The following is a 22,142-nucleotide window of genomic DNA, read 5'->3' on the forward strand; positions in this document are numbered from 1 at the left end:
TACACCAACCTAGAAAAAAGGGGGAGGGAGAGCGGGACAAACTGCTTGGTGGAGAAGAGCGGGAACTGTGAGGAGGGAGGCCCCTTGCTCGCCCATGTATGTATCGGCAACACCCCCTCCACCAACCCACTCCCCCCACCTTCACCCTCCAAACCCCCATCATGCTGGCCTCCGCCTAACGCCTTTCCTGAGGGGAGGGGAGGCTCCGGCCAATACTTTCTAAATCACATTAGCAACAGCCAAAAAAAATAAATTTTTACTGTGCAAAAGTTCTACACAGAGGAAATTCACCACAACAAAACTACAAGGTAGGCTATGGCAGAAAGTATTATGTTTAGCAACATAAAAATGTATTTATTTTTTAATATGTATGAGCTATGCAGACAGCTGAATTTCAGCACCACTAAATGACAAGATGGGATATGGCGTGCTGACTCCTGTTTGTAACAAAAAAAAATGTGTTTTTTTTAAAATCTGCATGAGCTATGCAGACATCAGAATTTCACCGCCACTAAATGACAAGGGGGGATATGGCGTGCTGAATCACTTTAGCAACATCCAAAAAAATATTTTTTTAATGTGCAACAGCTCTACACACAGAACAATTTCACCGCCACAATGTGAGATATGGTGGGCTGTATCACATTTAGCAACAGAAAAAAATGTTGCTTTTTTTAAAATCTGCATGAGCTATGCAGACAGTTGAATTTCACTGCCACTAAATGGCAAGGTGAGATATGGCATGCTCAATCACGGTAGCAGCTGCCAAAACAAAATATTTTTCCTGGCCAACAGATCAAATCATAGAACAATGTCACCAACACTACAGTAAATAACAAGGTGACATATGCCTTGGTGTATCACATATAGCAACTGAAAAAATAAGATTTAGAAAGGTCTACTCATGCATATAGCACAATAGAAGCAGTGCACAACACACTTCTATGAAATGTGTCTTGCTGTCTTTGACTTTGGACCTCAGTAATGGCACAAAAAAATATATGCTGGAAGGTCGATTTTACAGCCACACAGGACTCTAGCTATCTTAGGCCTGTTTCACACATCAGTTTTTTCTGTCAGTTGAAATCCGCCAAAATGGCGGAAAACGGATCCGCCTGTGTACGGACATCAACGTGTGCCACCGGACCTTTTTTTGATGGATCCGGCGAAGGAAGAAATTTAAAGGAACCGCTCTCTGGGGAGGAGAGAGAGAGAGAATTTTTTCTCAGCCGCCAGACCGGGATTTAGGGTTAAATTTACTGCAAAGGTGATTCTGCTGGGCATGCGCAGTGTAAAGTACGGATCCGGCCAGCCAGAAAAACGTTGCATTGTTCGTCCAGTCTTGTCAGCGGACACCAAAATCTTGGCGGATCCGCCAAAAAACGGATCCAATGGATGCCCATCCGTCAAGATCCGCCGGTAATGCAAGTCTATGGGGAAAAAATGGATCCGCCAAGAAAAATGGCGGATCCGCTTTTTTTTGCAAAACTGAGGATCTTGACTGATGGAGACAAACAGAAGTGTGAAACAGGCCTAAACTATCTAACTTAGAAACAACCATCTAGCAAACTAGCTAAAATCTAGCCGCACCCAGGCTCAGCTTCACCTGCAGCCTGTCTGCACTGTGTGGTGTAGTGACCACTGTGTCCGCTAGGGGGCATTGTGTGGATGTCCCAGGACGAGAGTATAAGCATTTCCAGTGTCCCGAATGATTGTAATGTGTCTCAAGCTGAATGACCATTATGTATCTCAAGGTGGGTGGCCTTGAGATGGAGACATATGTGTGTTGATCAGCAGTGATACTGCTGAGGTACTGTTTCAATGTGTCAGGAACTAGTGACCTACAAACCCACCCAGGGGGTGTGTTTAAGAACGCTAATATAAAGTGTGTATGAGTGGTTCAAGGACCTGTGATAAGGTCATAGCCATATGACCCAGTGGGTGTGGCTACGGACCATATAAGGTGGCCAGGGTAGGTCACATGGGGTGAATACTTGGACCTGGTTGGTCCATTTTGGAAGGTCCCGCTGGGAGATGTGTATCCTGGCTAACAGCATGTGAAGTGGCTGTGTTGAATGGCTGCACATGCCTGATGATTCCCTGGAGGTAATGGACGTCTGCAGCATGATAAAGGAACCATGAGGAAACCCTGATGTGGGTGAGATAACTGAGGCTGAAGAACCTGTTTATGCATAACCTGTGTGACCACAGGAGTTACAGAGCTGAACTCTGTCATGGATGCTATGCTGATGTAATAAAGTTTATGTTGCTTGCCTTGGTTTATGATGCTAAATAAACCGCATGGACTATGATTGTTTATGGAAAACCCTTGTCGGATCTGGTTTTGTGGCTGCTAAGCGAGTGTCCCCTATTTGAATAACAGCGCTACCTTACAACTGTTATATTGAGAAAATGGCGCTAAAAAAGCTGCTCTTTATATAGAGAGGGACATGTGATTTCAGCAGCCAATGACACAAGCCATTGGGTCGGGACATTGTGGATGTTTCCTGCGTCCTGATTGGCTAGCCACAATGTGCACGCATAAACTTAGAACATACAAAAAAAGCATGCCGCTCCTCTGGGCTCTCCTCACCCCTTCCCGTCATCAAACACGTGCCCCACTCTCATCATACACCACCACTATCCTAGTCAAAGTGCTCAAAATTCTTTAGTGGCAGCGCAAATAATTTCCCCCACTTTTTTCCGATTGTTACCAATTTTTCCTGATTTTATTAAAATTTGCTTGTGCTTCCGATCACAAATCCGAATGTGCCATATTCGTGCCGATTGTATGTTTGGCGATTGGTTTTTGAACTCTTCTCCTGATGAGTGTAGCAAGGTGTCTACTAAATATGTATGTTCCTGTTTTCGGAAGATTCAACTCACCTCTAGCAAGTGGTCCATCATACAGGTAATTCACTCCATGGTAAAGAAACCCAAAACGTTGCCCACAGCACAATCAACGTAGCCAGTTGTTCACGTGTAAAATCCTATTCCATCTCCTTGGTACATGTCCATTCACTGGGAAGATGGCTGAGAGGACAACCTGCTCTCTGAGTTCCTTTACTTTCCAGTCTAGGTCTTCAAGGTCTCTGCATATAGTTTCCAGGTCCTTTTTTGCTGTGTCATTTGTTCCTACCTGTGTTAATAGACATGGGTAGTCGTCTGTAGCACTGAGGAGTCTTGATATGCTATCAGACACATGTTTGATTTGGGCACCTGGAAGACAGCACACTTCTTGTGAGGTAATGTCTGATCGGTAGATAGCAGGTTATGTTCCTGTCAGTTGGGAATCCACCATGACCACATCTCTCCTTTTCTTCTTTACAACAGCACTTCTTTTTCTCCCTTCAAGAGGCTTCTGATTTCTTACTGGGGTTTTCTTTCTGGCAAAGCACTTTTTTGATGTACATCTTACTTGTCTGGCATGGGAGTCATCCTCCTGCTTCTTTGGGTCACATACTTCCATTCCTCCTCTTCTTTCTGCAGGTACATTGAAAGGTGCTTCTCTTCGAATATTTTGAATAGTTATTTCTACTTCGTCATTAGCTTCTGCATGAACACTGGAAAGTTATTCTCTTGCAATATTCTGAAGAGATTCTTCTGCTCTGTCAAGAAAATTCTCATCTTATTTGGTGAGCTTCAATGTAGCCATTCTCTCCTGAAGACTTTGCACCTTTTCCTCTAACAGAGTCACAAGCTTGCATTTCTTGCACGTAGTTTGTCTTTTCCTCTGGCAGGTATATAAACATACTGTATAACACACACATTGCAGCACACCATATGGGTAATCTCCTTCTCCATGTTGAACTAATTTCTGTTGAGTTGAGCTGAGACAAGGAAAAGAGTTGGAAGCGGTGAGCGATTTTACAGAGACAATGCCTAGGGCAGGAAGCCTGGCTGGACAGTACGGAGTTATCTGATAGTCAAATGACAGAGCTGAGAAAGAAAGCAGGACTAAGGGGAAGTGCCCCGCGCGGTAGTTCCAACGCGTTGGCAAGCAAAGAAGTAACAGCCATAGTGGCACAAGTAGCTCCCCTAACTACCCCCTCATGTCATGTTACACTTTTAGGACTATTTTATTGTGTTATCATTTGCTATGGGTTCCCTAGTCTTTTGTATACACAAGAATTAAAAATAGTAATTTCTACACTAGTTGCCTCATTCTGACTAAATGTACAGTATGTCGCAGTTGAACCTTGCTTGGTCAGTGTGAGTTACTGTGCCTTCCTCCGTGGTGGGTTTTTCTACTTCACAGTGATCCAATTTTTGAGCTTTTTTGACCACTAGAATCTTACATCTTTCCCTTAGGACCCATATGGATGGATGGTCTGTTCTGCTTGCAGCAGTTTTGTTAAAACACTTTCATCTGCTGCAGATCTACTAGTTCTCCAAATTCTGAGGTCTGTATAACCCAACCACACCACTGATTGACAGCATTTTGTGTATACTGTGCATAGGCATAAAGCTGCCAATCACTGGTTGCTGTAGAGTTATAAAAAAAAGCTCATGGACTACATTGAAGCAGGTTTACTAGAGAAGGGGCGGAGCTTAAGGAGGTGACAGTGACAGGTGTTAGTGCTGAGGGAAAGAGATTATTCTGGAAAGAGTCAGTCAGTCAGGAGGAAGAGAGAAGGAGTCGCTTGTGGAGATTGAAGCTGAGTGCAGCTTGTCTCCAGACTAAAGAGAGTGAGAGAAATGGAATGAAGATAGAGAAGAAAGGAAGGAAAGCTCCAGGATGTGAGGAAGAAGAGGTCTTAGGGGCATGGATAGTGAGTAATCCATCCGTTGGGCCCGCATCCACTGGCATGGTTGGTGGAGGGACCATGTCGCAGTTAGGGGACCTCGTGGAGAAACTAAGGACTCAGCTAGGAAGCCGGAGGCGGCAGTATTTTTAAGTGCTGCAGCCGACCCCACACTCATTCGCCTGTGGAGAGCTGAACCAACTCTGCTGCATCAACAATGGCCCCAGCGGACTGAATCTGAACCTTATTTGCTGAATACCACAGGTGGTGTCACGAATTATCCCTTATAAACTATTATTACACTTTTCCATCATTTTTATTGGACGCCCAGGGCCACGGACCGGGTCACTGCTGCCGTGACACATCCCCTTAAGAGCTGGCCAGGTACCGAGTACCCCCACGGCCCTGGTGGGCACTCCACATGATAAAATGATGTAAAGTAATACTGGGATTTAGTAGTGAATGATCTTTCTGTGACAGCATTTATTATCCCATGTTTATTATCAGGGGAGTGATTATTGGGGAATATCACATCTGTACTGTTGGTTTCTGCCACATGCTGGCATTGAAAATCCCCGCTGTTGTTTCTCTTTCATTTTCTAACATTACGACAAGTAATTCCCAGCCTCGAGTAATATTTTCCAATTTTTTAAAATTATTACTTTAATAAAGAAGAACATGCGTTTCACTGCAAGGAGACAATAATGCGTTATATCAATTCAATTCCACTATAACTAAAGATAAAAATTTAATTCAGTCTTCAAGACAAGTCTTCATGCCCTGCAGCATTAAATCTTTCCTTACAAGAGCAGGATCACGCCCCTTACTCAGGTACGGATGAATGTGCACAGAGGAGTGTTCCTGTCAGCTGTCAGGTCTGGTAAACACTCCCGAAATGCACTGAGGCTAAAAGGAGTGGCTATGATTTCTTATACCTGTACGGCTGGAGGAGTAATAATTAACTCTCCTTTGTCTCTTATAGACTACTCAGGTGAGCCGTCAGGTCATTCCAAGACTGTCATGTTTTCTTGGAGAAATAGCAGATCTGAAAGTGAAATGTATGGCCATGTTCTTCAATCAAGGTAAGTAGGATCTGCTGATCTTTCGCGGTTCGCTCCTTCACCTTGACCAGGCAGCTGGAGGTCTCAGGATTGTCTTAAGCATGAAATAGTATATCTAGATTAAGTCTAAATAGATAATTTAGTTTACTAAAGGTTGTATATGGTGATTTGCTGATCCTAATATACTGACATTGTGGTCATACGTGCCATAAACAAAACCAGGATCTGAGAATCAATGCGTTTTTTTTTCTTTATGTACTTATCGAAGAATTGAGCCTCAGTCCTTTTGAATGTTTAACTAAGCAAGCCTTTACAGAGTAGAGATGAAAGTCTGTACTGTGTCTTTTGCCGTGAAGCCATGCGTAAAGTGTGCTGACTTACTGACTGCGCTCCACACTTTCACAGGATCCAGTGTTTGCCAACTGTAGCTTCGGTTGCAATAGAAAATATTCATTACAATCATGAGCTTAAGTCCTATATGATATTTAGTTTTTATGTTGTAGAGAACGTTGGCACAATGAAGTAATTTGCATTAAAATACTATTTTATATTATGGTTCTTCAGTAGATGTACAAAAAAAGTCTACAAACCCCTGTTGCTAGGTTTTTGCTATGTAAAAAAAAATCATACTAAGTAGAATCATTTCAGAACTTTTTTCACCTTTAGGCCGGGGTCACACTTGTGAGTGCAATGTGAGAAACTCGCGCATCAATACCCGGCACTGCCGCCAGCACTTGGACCGGAGGGTGCAGCTGGATGTTCTTCTATGCAGCTGAACGCTCCGGTCCGAAACCCCGGCGGCAGTGCCGTGTATTGATGCCCAAGTTTCTCGAATTGCACTCGCAAGTGTGACCCCGGCCTTAAGCTGTATAAATCAACTGAAAAACAAGAAAATATTTTTGGGTGGAAAAAATAAGTAAAAACTAAAATAATGGGGTTTAAAGTAAATATGCACACCATAAAGTAATACATTGTTTACATAGCCGTTGAATGTATGACATCATTCAGTCTTTTTGGGTAGGAGTCTATCAACATAGCACGCTTAGAATTGTCAATCTTTGCTTACTCTTCCGTGCCGTGGCGCTCCAAATCTGTCAGATTGCGATGGCATCTCTTGTCTAGAGCCCTATTCAGGTAAACAGATTTTTTTATTTGATTCAGGTCTGAGCTTTGGTTGGCCCATTCCAAATCTGTGATAGTCTTATGGCAAAGCTTTTCTTTTGTTGATTTGGAGGTATGTTTAAGGTTGTCGTGCTGAATAGTGAAATTCCTCTTGATCTTCAGCTTTTTAAAAGAGATCTGAAGGTCTTGATGCAAAAATTGACTGATATTTGGTTTCTTGTTCATCATTCCCTGCTCCTTGACTAAAGCTCAACTTCCAGCTGCTGAAAATCAGCCCCAAAGCATAATTCTGCCTCCACCATGCTTCAGTCTGGGGATTGTATTTTTAGGTGATGCGCAATGTTGTTTTTGGTCAAACGCATATTTTTGAATTATGGTCAACATGTTCTGTTATGGTCTCATCAGACCATAACATGTTTTCCACTTTTAGCAGGCTTGATGTGGGTTTTATCGATACAAAGCCAGGCTTAGATGTTTTTCTTTGTAAGAAAATACTTCCATCTTTCTTCCCTACCCTTCAGGCCAGAGATATAAAGAATATTAGAGATTAATGCCACGTGCAGGCAGAAATTCCTGCAGCTCCTTTCATGTTGCTGAAGGCCTCTTGGCAGCCTCCCGGACCAGTTTTTTTGTCTTTTTATCAATTTTTGAGGGATTTCCAGTTCTAGGTAATGTCACTGTAGTGTCAAATGTAATCAACTTCTTGATGATCATCTTCAGTGTTCCATTGTATATCTAATGCTTTGGAATTATTTTGTATCCTTCTCCTGACTCACAACTTTCAACAACTTTCCCTTTGTTGTGTTGTAAGGTGTTTACCATGGCTTTTTCGGTAAAATTAGGGATGAGTGAGTAGTGAAATACTCGGACTCACTGTACTCATTACGACTAGCTCCTAATACTCGGGTATTCGTAACGAGTAGCGAGTCCAATGTAAGTCTATGGGAAATGCAAGTAAGGGGCGGAGAATGTGTGTGGGCGGAGAATGTGTGTGGGCGGAGACTGTGTGCAGAGAATGTGTGCGAGGGTCTGTGTGAGTGTGGGGCTCTGCCGGTGCTGTGTGGGGCTGTGCCGGGCTCTGCCGGTGCTGTGTGGAGCTGTGCCAGGCTGTGCAGGGGATCTGCCGGTGCTGTGCGGGGCTGTGCCGGCCTCTGCCGGGGTTGTGCCATGGCTGTGTGGGGCTGTGCCGGGCTCAGGCTCTGCTGGCTGTGCGGGCAGATAACTCTCTGCGCTGTATCACTCCGCCGTGAGGTCACAGGAGTTCACCTGTGGCTTAGGCAGCACTACAGCATGAGAATTTTCTCACGCAGCAGTGCTGCCGTAAAGTGAACTCCAATGGTACACTGCGGGAGGGTTATCTCCGGTCAGTGTGTCGTTGGAGCCACTGGAGAGCGGTCTCATCAGCTGATGTGACAGCTCTCCACAGGAGATCATCGTGGGACAATCGTATTAATTGGATTACGGCGGAAAGGTGAGTATATTGTTGGTTTATTATTTTAGTTTATTTGCAGGTGAACGAGGGCTTCAGGGAATTAGGTGTGTGCGGGTGAGTATGTACTCTATGTTATGTGTTGCATGTTATGTGTATGTACTGTATGTTATATGTTGTATGTTCTGTATGTCTTTTTTTTTACATTCACCACATTAGCCGGATGATGGGAATACTACTTTCCCATCATCCGCTAATGCTGTTACTGTAACAGGCATAGCCGGATGGGACAAGTATTCCCATCGGATGATGCCCGCCCAGCCAGCAGAGCCCAAGCCCGACAGAGCCCTGCACAGCCCCGTCAGAGGCCGGCATAGCCCCTCACAGGCCCCGCACAGCCCTGGCAGAGGCCGGCACAGGCCCCTCACAGCCCCGGCAGAGGCCGGCACAGGCCCCACAGAGCCCTGGCAGAGGCCGGCACAGCCCTGCACAGCAACGGCAGAGCCCCGCACAGGCCCAGCAGAGGCTGGCACAGCCCCGTACAGGCCCGGCAGAGGCCAGCATAGCCCGCAGAGGCTGGCACAGCCCCGCACAGCCCACAAAGCCCCGCAGAGCCCGGCACAGGCTGACACAGCTTCGCACAGACACGGCACACACACACACAGCCCCGCAGACAGACACACACACATTCTCCGCACGCACACACAGCCTCACAGGCCCCTGCACACATTCTCCGCACACACATAGTCATAGCCTATGACTCATAGGTTATGACTATGATGCTCCGTGGCCAGCCAATCACAGTAACGCCACAACAAAGAAGGCGGCGGCTTTACTGTGATTGGCTAACACATGCCGGGTGGGAGATCCGAATATTGCGAAGCGAGTAGTGAAATTTACTCGCTAGGATTCGAGTACAGCATTACTTGCCGAGTACCGAATCCTAATGAGTATACTCACTCATTCCTAGGTAAAATGCAACTAAGAAAATGTTAGGAAAATTCTACTAGAACAGCTAAACTATTTATGAGGTTAATCAGAATCACTTTAGATCATGGCAGCTGTGTACTGACTATTATTTATCAAGAGTTTAAATATGATAGGCTAATTCTCAATACAGTCACATGCTCAATTTTTAGAGGGTGTTCACATGTGTGCAACCATATTATTTAGTTTCGTTTTATTTATTTTCCCACTCAAACATACAGTAATTCAAATTGGTTCTCAATGGATGTGTAGATATGATGGGTGACAGTAAAGGTGGAAAAAGTTCTGAAATGATTCATCTTGGTATGATTTTTTTAAATGACTAAAACAGTCATTTTACCAGGGGTGTGTAGACTTTTTTTTTTATATCCACTGTATATGCATGCCAATAATCAAATGTATTGACATTGATTTAAGAGGTTTTCATCATGGTTTAGTATGTGGTCTTTCTGGTATTCTTGAAGACAACAACAGTGGACACCAATAGTGCGATTTACATTTGCTATACTTGCCATCAAAAATAGTGGAACTTTGATAGAACCCTGACTGAACTCATTAAAAATCAATGGACACCAGAGATATCTGTTTGAAAAAGGATCCAGTACATCTGTCTTATCTCCACTATAAACATAGGACAGTGTAACTTGAGCCTTCTTATTTCCAAGTATCTACTGAAACACTTTCTAGAATGATTCTGATAGAAGTAAATGACACTTACCAAAGACATATCCAGAAAGATGCTTTATTCTGTGCGGTAAATGAAGGGGGGACCTATAGGCAGCACCAAAAGGCTGTGGCCGATTCGTGCTAGACAGAGCTTAATCTGGTCTTACAATGTCATGTCACTTTTATACGTGCCATAAAGGCTAAATAATAGCAGTTTTCCATTTACATGTTTAAAGGGGATGTACCAGGTTTGGAAGCTATCCCCTATCCCAAGAACTGGGGCTCTGAAAAGTAATCCTGAGTAAGACTATGTCAAACACAGGATAACTTGCAGATCACTGGGGGGTCTGACCACTGAGACTCCCACTGATCCCAGGAATGGGGCTTTGAAATACCTTCTTGGAATAGAGATGTGGCAGGAGCCCCAAAGACAATTAATGGCCTGCCAGTGCTCCATGCCATCAAGACATCGTAGATGCTTGTTCTTGGTATTGATTAGACCTATAGAGATCAATACATTTAACCAATCTTGTAGAATCGTGAAAATTTGCCCAATTGCGAATGATGCCTTAGAGGGGTTTTTCGAGCCTAAATAAATATCTGTAGTCACGTTTGGTGACTGCCCGGCGCCCCCGCTTAGCCAAACTTTGTGGGTAGAAAATGAACTTTATTCTCCCCTGTAGTATTCTCGTTTCAGTCACGGATGCGGCGCCAGGGCAGAGCGATGGCTGTACCCGTGCCCACGGCACTGATTGACATTGGCTCCACATCTATCTATCGCACCATAGATTATAATGGGTGTGCATGTGAAAACTTTCACATGTACTGGAAACACTGACATGTGAAGGAGGCCTCAAAGACGTTTTTAAATAAATCAAAAACAAAACATGTTTTTGCATCGCCATATTTTGAGAGCTGCAATGTTTTTATATTTCTGCCATCATGTGAGGTCTTGTTTTTGGCAGGAAAGCAGCAAAAAAGCAGCCATTCAGGAATTGATCTTTACTTATGCCATTCTGCATATGGTGAAATTGATAGACAGCTTTATTTTTCTGGTCAGTGCGATTACAGTGATCCCACATTTATATAATTTCCTACATGTTTTGGAGCTTTTACCTAATCAAAACTATTTTGTAGAAAAATGAATTATTTTTGCATTGCAGACGGCTATAGCTTTTTTATTTTCCCACTGATGGAGCTGTATGATGGCTTGTTTTATTGTGGGAAAAGGTGGCGTCTTTAGCGATACCATTTCTAGTTACATTAATTTTTTTAATCTTTTTTTTACATTCTACTTTTTGTTCTGTGGTATGATGAAAAAGCATTGTTTTTAATTTTTTTGCAGTGTTCACTGAAGGAGCTAACTAGTGGCACAGTTTTATAATTCTGGTCGTTCTGGATGTGGCAATACCAAATATGTGTACGTTTTTTGCTTATTTTTGTTTTTACATAAAAATACATATCTATGGGTTTTTTTTCATTTTTTTACTATTTGTGATTTCTTTAAAAGTATCTTTCCATTTTTTTAAAACTTTTTTACTTAGTTTTTAACTTTTATCACTCTGATCGCTGGTATAATGTATTTTTTTTACTTGAAAAAGATGCAGGTGTTGCGTGGAAACGGGTCGTGAATAAAAAGCCTTTTCCTCATCATCGTTTCTGAAAAATTGATTCACTCCAGCAGCGCACTCCTCCTACGTGTTCATCCAACTGGATTCAGTGCTTTATACCTGTCAGTATAAAGTCTAATAGGCTTGCCATAGCTGGCAGTCCCGGAGGACGACCTCGAGTTGCCATGACAACGCGGGGGTCACCGATCGGACAGGAAAGGGAGCCCACTCCCTCTCCCAGCCTCCTAATTGGTGTGATAGATATTGATAGCAATATTTAGGGGGTTAAGCAGCCAGTGCTGGCACCGCTCCTGGCTGTGAGAGCCGATGCTCGGCTATCTCGTAATTTGAAGTCTCGGCAGTGATCACACGGTCACAGCTCCTGTGCCGCAGACTATCACCATGGCATACTCATACGTTATAGGTCAGAATTGGCTAGCTGACCATGATGTATAGGTATTTAAAATGTTGTGAAGGGGTTTTGTATCCCATATGCAATTGATGAGATGTTGTCAGGGCAACAATGGATAATCCTTTTGTTTTCAGGGGGAATATGCCTCCAATCTCCTCTCTTTAGACAGAAAACACATAGGCCCCAATTTATTAAAGAGGACGCTTAGCCACACTTTTCATGTTGAACTGGACCCACAAAGTACTAGTGGCTGTAGAGAAGAAAAGCAGGGGTTTTTTTTGCCTCTTCGGAGATAAAAGCAGTCAAAGTATTTGGCATGCAATGAATACTTTAGTTAAGGCCAAGTGGGCATTATCAAATAATTTTCTCTGAGGGCGTACTCATCTTCTGCCTGTATGAGTTGTTATCCAAAAAGGGAATATAGAGGTGGAATTGGTTTGCAGTTCCAGTTATTAGAATGGAGAAGACCAACTCCTCCACCTTGTGTATTGCCAAGGCAAGGAGTGTGGGTGGAGTGAAGACCACCATAACACAGCAAGAGAGGCAGTGTCTGTGGGTGTCAACCATGTTTCGGTGAGGCACAGGAAAAATAGCTTGTGAGAAGTAAAGAGATTGTGAATGACATGAAGCTTATTGCCGATGAAATGGGTGTTCCAAGGTGCCCTAGAGAGGGAATGGCGGAGTGGGAGTCAAATTAATTGATTTTATGTTGATGAGGTTATGGCTGGAGAGCATTAGAAGAGATAAATAATAGAGAGGTATTAACTATGGAGGACCAGGATTGGAAGATATACTGTATTGCTAGGAGAGAAAGAAGAGGAGCAAAGAGAGAGCAGACAAATGGGAGATGGAGAGTGCACTGCTTGCTTTGTGTTTTATAGGAAAGATAAAAGGTTTAGGAGCAGATTAGCAGGTGAGGTCAGGTGCTGGGTAAGAGGGATGGAGAAATAAATATGTGAGATGGGGTTGGGGATAGCAGCATATGTAAGCACGTTGAAAAGTAATTGTGCAAAAATGGAAAAGCAGGTGCAGTTAGTAATCAGTTGTAGCTCTTACCATCTGTTCACTGTGTCTGTCCTTCTACCTAATGTTTCTTATCACACAGAGGAACTGAAAAGTTTTTGTGCCTCCTGTTTTTTAGGTTAGGTGAACAAAATAATCAAATAGTATACATGCACATGGGACATGGCCACTTTTATGCAGATGATCCTGTTGAGGTCCTGTTCTCCAGAGAATGGACAGTAGTGCCCAAGGCCAGTGTGAGAAGTGCCAAAATCATGTGCTGATATTATTGTTTCATTTCTGTTATTCCATAAGGAACTGTAGCCACATTCACATACGCTTTGCCTTGAACTATAGTTACATCCGCATAGCTATTGAATTGTACTGTAAAGTTGTTCTGGACATTGTACAAACTAGTTTTACCCTGGCGAAGATTTGAGTAGACTGGGCAATATATGCATAATGACATTATATAGTGAGATATTTCATATTTGCTGTAGCTATGCTGATAACGTGCAGGAAATGGTGTAAGATGATAACAAACAATAGGATAACTGACAGAATTGATGGGAATATCAGCATAGACTAGGCCAGAGCCTAAACTTGTGGACTCTTGTGCACATAATATATACAATCTATTCCTGGGATGTACAACTAAGTGAAGACTGCTATATAATTGGTGATTTAAGCAGTTTTCCACATTTATTTGAATGACAGAGCCGTGGTTATAGTCTCTTTATTGCTCATTCGCCTCTTCCATGCTTCCTAAATCACACCAATGTGTGGAGGCATCCGTGCCTTCCGGTATATACAGTGATCTGCCTATGTGCCGTTGCCTTGGCGCGACACTGCACAGACCGAGCACTTTTCTGTGTGATCTCTCAGCATATGTGATATCCTGCTGTGTTATACTGCCAGGGTTGGACTGGGGTGTCTAGGGCCCAAAGGTGGAGTGGACTCTAGGGGCCCAACCTACAGCTATATGCAAATATCTGTCAGCCATTATCCCCGATATAGTGGAGCGCTGACGGTGAAGCACAGGCGGCTCCTGCATTTCTATTGTGCGCCACCATAACTGGGATGTACAATTACAGTAGTTTGCATTACAGGGTTTTTTGATGAAAATAAGTTACCGATCTACAGTTTAGGTGGGTGATAACTTATTGATTGGTGGAATCCAATCATTGGAAACCTCAGTAATTGGAGGAATAACAGGACACTTTTATGACATGGCACTTTTATCCCCATTTTAAAATGGAGCAGCAGATGTGATGTCTGACCACAGCTCCATTCATCCTCTTTGGGTGCTTCTAGAAAAAGCCAAGTGCAGCCCCTTAGGGAATGAATAGATCAGTGGTCGAATCTTAAATGACGCTCCATACTAATGGGGATATAAGTTACACATTCTGCCCATCGGTGCAGGTCCCAGCAGTTGGACCCCCACCAATCTATAACTCATTATCACTTATCCTTTGGCCACCTTCACACATTAAATATGTGGTCAGTATTTTACATCAGTATTTGTAAGCAAAAGCCGGGAGTGGAACAATCAGAGGAAAAGAATTATAGAGACATGTCACCACTTCTGAATTTATCTCCCACTACTGGTTCTGACTTACAAATACTGAGACAAAATACTGACCAAATACTGAATGTATGAACATGGCCTTAGAATAGATGATTACTTTTGTTCACCATAGAACCACAGTAAGTGCATATTTGCTACTGTGTAATAGCCACAGGACAGGGAGGGGTTTAACATCCAAGTATTTAATCTCTATTGGAAATTAAGAATCTTCCCATTATTGGTACCAGAGAGAACAAGTGACCTCCATACACAACAGAATCCATTATACTAAGACCAATAATGCAAAGAACAACACCATGACCAGACAACATATTATCACCACACAGTGACTAAATAATAAAACATACAAAGGATAAATACCACCACACCATGACCAGCTCACATATTACCATCACATAGTAACCGAAAAATGCCACATAGAAGGAATAAATACCTCCACACCATGACCAGATCACATATTACCACCCCATAGTTACTGAATAATACCACATACAGGGGGAAAATACCACCACACCATGACCAGATCACATATTACCATCACATAGTGACCAGATAATACGACATACAAGGAACACATTCCACAACACAATGACCGGATCACATAGTGACCAAATAGCACCACATAAAGAAACAAATACCACCACACCATGACCAGATCACATACTGACTGAATAATACCACAAACAGGGGATTAATACAGTCACATCATGACCAGACCACATATTACCACCACATAGTGACCGAATACTACAATACTGATCATTAATAAAAACCACAATACTAATAACTATAATACTACCACTGGTGACATTATTATCACAGTCCAATTCTTGGATCTTTGTCAGATTCTGGATTCCCTTATTTAAACCTTTTTTTTTTCCTTTCAGGCCTTTGGTGCCTTAATATGGGTTTTTTGCCCCAGGTGGCCTCAAGTGTTATTACATGTCTGATAGTTTCTTTGCTTTACCTTTTGCCCCCGGTGGTCACTGGGGTTATTACATGTTTTTGGTTTCTCTGCTGATGGTGACCACTCCTCCTTGACTATATAAGGTCACCTGGTGTATCAGCTGGGGTTGGTTATAGCAGGTCCTTTGTGGATTCCAACCACAGTGAAGTTAGCAGCTGGCTCTGAGGTGTTTAGCCACTGCTGAAAGCTGATCTGGTTCTGATCTCTGCTGCCCGGTGACTGTAGCAGAGAAAGATGTGAAGGTAGCTGCTGGCTCTGAGGTGTCAAGCCACTGCTGAAAGCTAATCCGGTGATGAACTCTGCTGCCTGGTGACTGCAGCAGAGAAAGATAAGTGTTTTGTTGTTTTCCCCATTTGGTGTATTTTCCTTCGTGTGTATTAGTGCAGCGGTGGGACCAGTGTCCGCACTAAACAATTCCCTAGTAAGGGATAGGAGCAGGGCTTGTGAGGGATCCAGGTTTCCTGGTTGGCAACAGGTGAAGAGCCTGTATAGGGAACGTTAGGATTGTTTAGGGACACTGCCTCAGGGGAGTGCAGTAGGTCTCCACGACCCCGTTCCCTATTGCAGGGTACACCATTGTAACTGTTTCCCCAGTGTTCCCCTTTTGTCTTGTTGCTTCAGTTACCGACCTGCGGGTCGTGTCACACAGGACAGGTACACGTGACAGTTTTGTTGTTTCAGTTACCGACCTGTGGGTCGTGTCACACAGGACAGGTACACGTGACAATTATAAATTGGAGCTCTGTATATAGTTTCAGTGTACATGCATATTGCTCCATACTGTATTATTGGCCCGATATTTTGCTCAATACAGTATAATGGGTCCCATATATTGCTCCATACAGTATAATGGACCCCATATATTGCTCCATACAGTATTATGGACCCCAAATGTTGCTCCATACAGTATTATGGGCCCCATATATTGCTCCTTACAGTATAATGGACCCCATATATTGCTCCATACAGTATTATGGACCCCATATGTTGCTCCATACAGTATTATGGGCCCCATATATTGCTCCATACAGTGTTATGGGCCCATATATTGCTCCATACAGTATTATGGGCCCCACATTTTGCTCCATGCAGTATTATGGGCCCCATATATTACTACATACAGTATAATGGACCCCTTATATTGCTCCATTGAGTCTTCTGGAGCCCACATGATCCTCCATATAGTATTATTGGCCCACATATTGCTCCATACAGTATTATGAGCCCCATATAATGTTCCTTATAGTATAATGGCCCATATACTGCTCCATACAGAATAATGGGCCCCATATATTGCTCCATAGAGTATCATGGGCCACATATATTGCTTCATACAGTATTATGTGCCCCATATAGTGCTCCATACAGTATTATGAACCCCATATTTTGCTCCATACAGTATAATGGCCCATATATTGCTCCATACAGTGTAATGGGCCCCATATATTGTTCCATAGAGCATTATGGCCCATATATTGCTCCATTCAGTATATAATAGCGCCGTATATTGCTACATACAGTATATAAGGGCCTCATATATTGCTCCATATAGTATAATGGCCCAATTTATTGCTCCATGCAATATAATGTGCCCCATATATTTCTCCATACAGTATAATGGCTCCCATTTAATGCTCCATACAGAATAATGGGTCACATACAGTGGGTACAGAAAGTATTCAGACCCCTTTAAATATTTCACTCTTTGTTTCATTGCAGCCATTTGGTAAATTGAAAAAAGTTCATTTTTTTCTCATTAATGTACACTGTGCACCCCATCTTGACTGAAATAAAACAGAAATGTAGACAATTTTGCAAATTTATTAAAAAAAAGCTGAAATATCACATGGTCATAAGTATTCTGACCCTTTGTTCAGACACTCATATTTAAGTAACATGCTGTTCATTTCCTTGTGATCCTCCTTGAGATGGTTCTACTCCTTCATTGGAGCCCAGCTGTGTTTAATTAAACTGATAGGACTTGGTTTGTAAAGGCATACACCTGTCTATATAAGACCTCACAGCTCACAGTGCATGTCAGACCAAATGAGAATCATGAGGTCAAAGAAACTGGCCATGGAGCTCAGAGACAGAATTATGGCAAGGCACAGATCTGGCCAAGGTTACAAAAGAATTTCTGCAGTACTCAAGGTTCCTAAGAGCACAGTGGCCGCCATAATCCTTAAATGGAAGAACTTTGGGAGCACCAGAAGTCTTCCTAGACCTGGCCATCCAGCCAAACTGAGCAATCATGAGAGAAGAGCCTTGGTGAGATTGGTAAAGAAGAACCCCAAGATCACCATGGCTGAGCTCCACAGATGCAGTAGGGAGATGGCAGAAAGTTCCACAAAGTCAACTATCACTGCAGACCTCCACCAGTCGAGCCTCTATGGCAGAGTGGCCTGATGGAAGCCTCTCCTCAGTGCAAGACATATGAAAGCCCGCATTGAGTTTGCTAAAAAACACATTAAGGACTCCCAGACTATGAGAAATAAGATTCTCTGGTCTGATGAGACGAAGATAGAATGTTTTGGTGATAATTCTAAGTGGTATGTGTGGAGAAAACCAGGCACTGCTCATCACCTGCCCAATACAATCCAAACAGTGAAACATGGTGGTGGCAGCATCATGCTATGGGGATGTTTTTCAGCTGCAGGGACAGGATGACTGGTTGCAATTGAAGGAAACATGAATGCGGCCAAGTGCAGAGATATCCTGGATGAAAACTTCTTCCAGAGTGCTCTGGACCTCAGACTTGGCAGAAGGTTCACCTGCCAACAAGACAATGACCCTAAGCACACAGCTAAAATAACAAAGGAGTGGAATTATTTTGTATCCTTCTCCTGACTCACAACTTTCAACAACTTTCCCTTTGTTGTGCTGTAAGGTGTTTACCATGGCTTTTTCGGTAAAATTAGGGATGAGTGAGTAGTGAAATACTCGGACTCACTGTACTCATTACGAGTAGCTCCTAATACTCGGGTATTCATAATGAGTAGCGAGTCCAATGTAAGTCTATGGGAAATGCAAGTAAGGGGCAAAGAATGTGTGTGGGCGGAGAATGTGTGTGGGCAGAGACTGTGTGCAGAGAATGTGTGCGAGGGTCTGTGTGAGTGTGGGGCTGTGCCGGGCTCTGCCGGTGCTGTGTGGAGCTGTGCCAGGCTGTGCGGAGGCTCTGCCAGTGCTGTGCGGGGCTGTGCCGGCCTCTGCCGGGGCTGTGCCATGGTTGTGTGGGGATATGCCGGGCTCGGGGTCTGCTGGCTGTGCGGGCAGATAACCCTCCGCACTGTATCACTCCGCCGTGAGGTCACAGGAGTTCACCTGTGGCTTATGGCAGCAATACAGCGCGAGAATTTTCTCAAGCAGCAGTGCTGCCGTAAAGTGAACTCCAATCGTACACTGCGGGAGGGTTATCTCCGGTCAGTGTGTCGTTGGAGCCACTGGAGAGCGGTCGCATCAGCTGATGTGACAGCTCTCCACGGGAGATCATCGTGGGACAATCATAATAATTGGATTATGGCGGAAAGGTGAGTATATTGTTGGTTTATTATTTTAGTTTTTTGCAGGTGAGCGAGAGCTTCAGGGAATTAGGTGTGTGCGGGTGAGTATGTACTCTATGTTATGTGTTGCAAGTTATGTGTATGTACTGTATGTTATATGTTGTATGCTCTGTATGTCTTTTTTTTACATTCACCACATTAGCCGGGTGATGGGAATACTACTTTCCCATCATCCGCTAATGCTGTCACTGTAGCAGGCATAGCCGGATGGGACAAGTATTCCCATAGGATGATGCCCGCACAGCCATCAGAGCCCAAGCCCGGCACAGCCCCCACAGCCAGCAGTGCCCGAGTCCGGCAGAGCCCTGCACAGCCCCGTCAGAGGCCGGCATAGCACCTCACAGGCCGCCCACACAACAGGCAGAGGCCGGCACAGGCCCCACAGAGCCCCGGCAGAGGCCGGCACAGCCCTGCACAGCAACGGCAGAGCCCCGCACAGCCTGCAGAGCCCGGCACAGGCTGACTCAGCCTCGCACAGACACGGCACACACACACAGCCCCGCAGACAGACACGCACACATTCTCCGCACGCACACACAGCCTCACAGGCCCCTGCACACATTCTCCGCACACACATAGTCATAGCCTATGACTCATAGGTTCTGACTATGATGCTCCGTGGCCAGCCAATCACAGTAACGCCACAACAAAGAAGGCAGCGGCTTTACCGTGATTGGCTAACACATGCCGGGCGGGAGATCCGAATATTGCGAGGCGAGTAGTGAAATTTACTCGCTAGGATTCGAGTACCGCATTACTTGCCGAGTACCGAATCCTAATGAGTATACTCACTCATCCCTAGGTAAAATGCAATTAAGAAAATGTTAGGAAAATTCTACTAGAACAGCTAAACTATTTATGAGGTTAATCAGAATCACTTTAGATCATGGCAGCTGTGTACTGACTACTATTTATCAAGAGTTTAAATATGATAGGCTAATTCTGAATACAGTCACATGCTCAATTTTAAGAGGGTGTTCACATATGTGCAACCATATTATTTAGTTTTGTTTTATTTATTTTCCCACTCAAACATAATTCAAATTGGTTCTCAATAGATGTGTAGATATGATGGGTGACAGTAAAGGTGGAAAAAGTTCTGAAATGATTCATCTTGGTATGATTTTTTTAAATGACTAAAACAGTCATTTTACCAGGAGTGTGTAGACTTTTTTTTTATATCCACTGTATATGCATGCCAATAATCAAATGTATTGACTTTGATTTAAGAGGTTTTCATCATGGTTTAGTATGTGGTCTTTCTGGTATTCTTGAAGACAACAACAGTGGACACCAATAGTGCGATTTACATTTGCTATTCTTGCCATCAAAAATAGTGGAACTTTGATAGAACCCTGACTGAACTCAATAAAAATCAATGGACACCAGAGATATCTGTTTGAAAAAGGATCCAGTACATCTGTCTTATCTCCGCTATAAACATAGGACAGTGTAACTTGAGCCTTCTTATTTCCAAGTATCTACTGAAACACTTTCTAGAATGATTCGGATAGAAGTAAATGACACTTACCAAGTACATATCCAGAAAGATGCTTTATTCTGTGCGGTAAATGAAGGGGGGACCTATAGCCAGCACCAAAAGGCTGTGGCCGATTCGTGCTAGACAGAGCTTAATCTGGTCTTACAATGTCATGTCACTTTTATACGTGCCATAAAGGCTAAATAATAGCAGTTTTCCATTAACATGTTTAAAGGGAATGTACCAAGTTTGGAAGCTATCCCCTATCCCAAGAACTGGGGCTCTGAAAAGTAATCCTGAGTAAGACTATGTCAAACACAGGATAACTTGCAGATCACTGGGGGGTCTGACCACTGAGACTCCCACTGATCCCAGGAACTGGGCTTTGAAATACCTTCTTGGAATAGAGATGTGGCAGGAGCCCCAAAGACAATTAATGGCCTGCCAGTGCTCGATGCCATCAAGACATCATAGATGCTTGTTCTTGGTATTGATTGGACCTATAGAGATCAATACATTTAACCAATCTTGTAGAATCGTGAAAATTTGCCCAATTACGAATGATCCCTTAGAGGGGTTTTTCGAGCCTAAATAAATATCTGTAGTCACGTTTGGTGACTGCCCAGCGCCCCCGCTTAGCCAAGCTCTGTGGGTAGAAAATGAACTTTATTCTCCCCTGTAGTATTCTCGTTTCATTCACGGATGCGGCGCCAGGGCAGAGCGATGGCTGTACCCGTGCCCACGGCACTGATTGACATTGGCTCCACATCTATCTATCGCACCATAGATTATAATGGGTGTGCATGTGAAAACTTTCACATGTACTGGAAACACTGACGTGTGAAGGAGGCCTCAAAGACGTTTTTAAATAAAACAAAAACAAAACATGTTTTTGCATCGCCATATTTTGAGAGCTGCAATGTTTTTATATTTCTGCCATCATGTGAGGTCTTGTTTTTGGCAGGAAAGCAGCAAAAAAGCAGCCATTCAGGAATTGATCTTTACTTATGCCATTCTGAATGTGGTGAAATTGATAGACAGCTTTATTTTTCTGGTCAGTGCGATTACAGTGATCCCACATTTATATAATTTCCTACATGTTTTGGAGCTTTTACCTAATCAAAACTATTTTGTAGAAAAATGAATTATTTTTGCATTGCTGACGGCTATAGCTTTTTTATTTTCCCACTGATGGAGCTGTATGATGGCTTGTTTTATTGTGGGAAAAGGTGGCGTCTTTAGCGATACCATTTCTAGTTACATTAATTTTTTTAATCTTCTTTTTACATTCTACTTTTTGTTCTGTGGTATGATGAAAAAGCATTGTTTTTATTTTTTTGCAGTGTTCACTGAAGGAGCTAACTAGTGGCACAGTTTTATAATTCTGGTTGTTCTGGATGTGGCAATACCAAATATGTGTACTTTTTTTGCTTATTTTTGTTTTTACATAAAAATACATATCTATGGGTTTTTTTTCATTTTTTTACTATTTGTGATTTCTTTAAAAGTGTTT

General features: G+C 43.2%; 1 protein-coding gene across 2 annotated transcripts in view; it reads left to right on the forward strand.

Annotated features, from left to right (window-relative positions):
- Window positions 1–5,641: 5,641 nt before the first annotated feature.
- Window positions 5,642–22,142, forward strand: part of RASSF6 (Ras association domain family member 6) — a 275,225-nt gene continuing 258,724 nt past the window's right edge. The window contains exon 1 of one of the 2 annotated variants that reach the window (XM_073590376.1): window positions 5,642–5,827. The gene's annotated coding sequence lies outside the window, so the exon portion shown is untranslated. The remainder of the gene's footprint in view (window positions 5,828–22,142) is intronic. The other variant, XM_073590367.1, reaches the window with a different exon arrangement.

Source organism: Dendrobates tinctorius, unplaced genomic scaffold, assembly GCF_039654945.1.
Source record: "Dendrobates tinctorius isolate UK_male_01 unplaced genomic scaffold, ASM3965494v1 ptg000011l, whole genome shotgun sequence".
In the NCBI taxonomy this organism is placed as follows: Eukaryota; Metazoa; Chordata; class Amphibia; order Anura; family Dendrobatidae; genus Dendrobates; species Dendrobates tinctorius.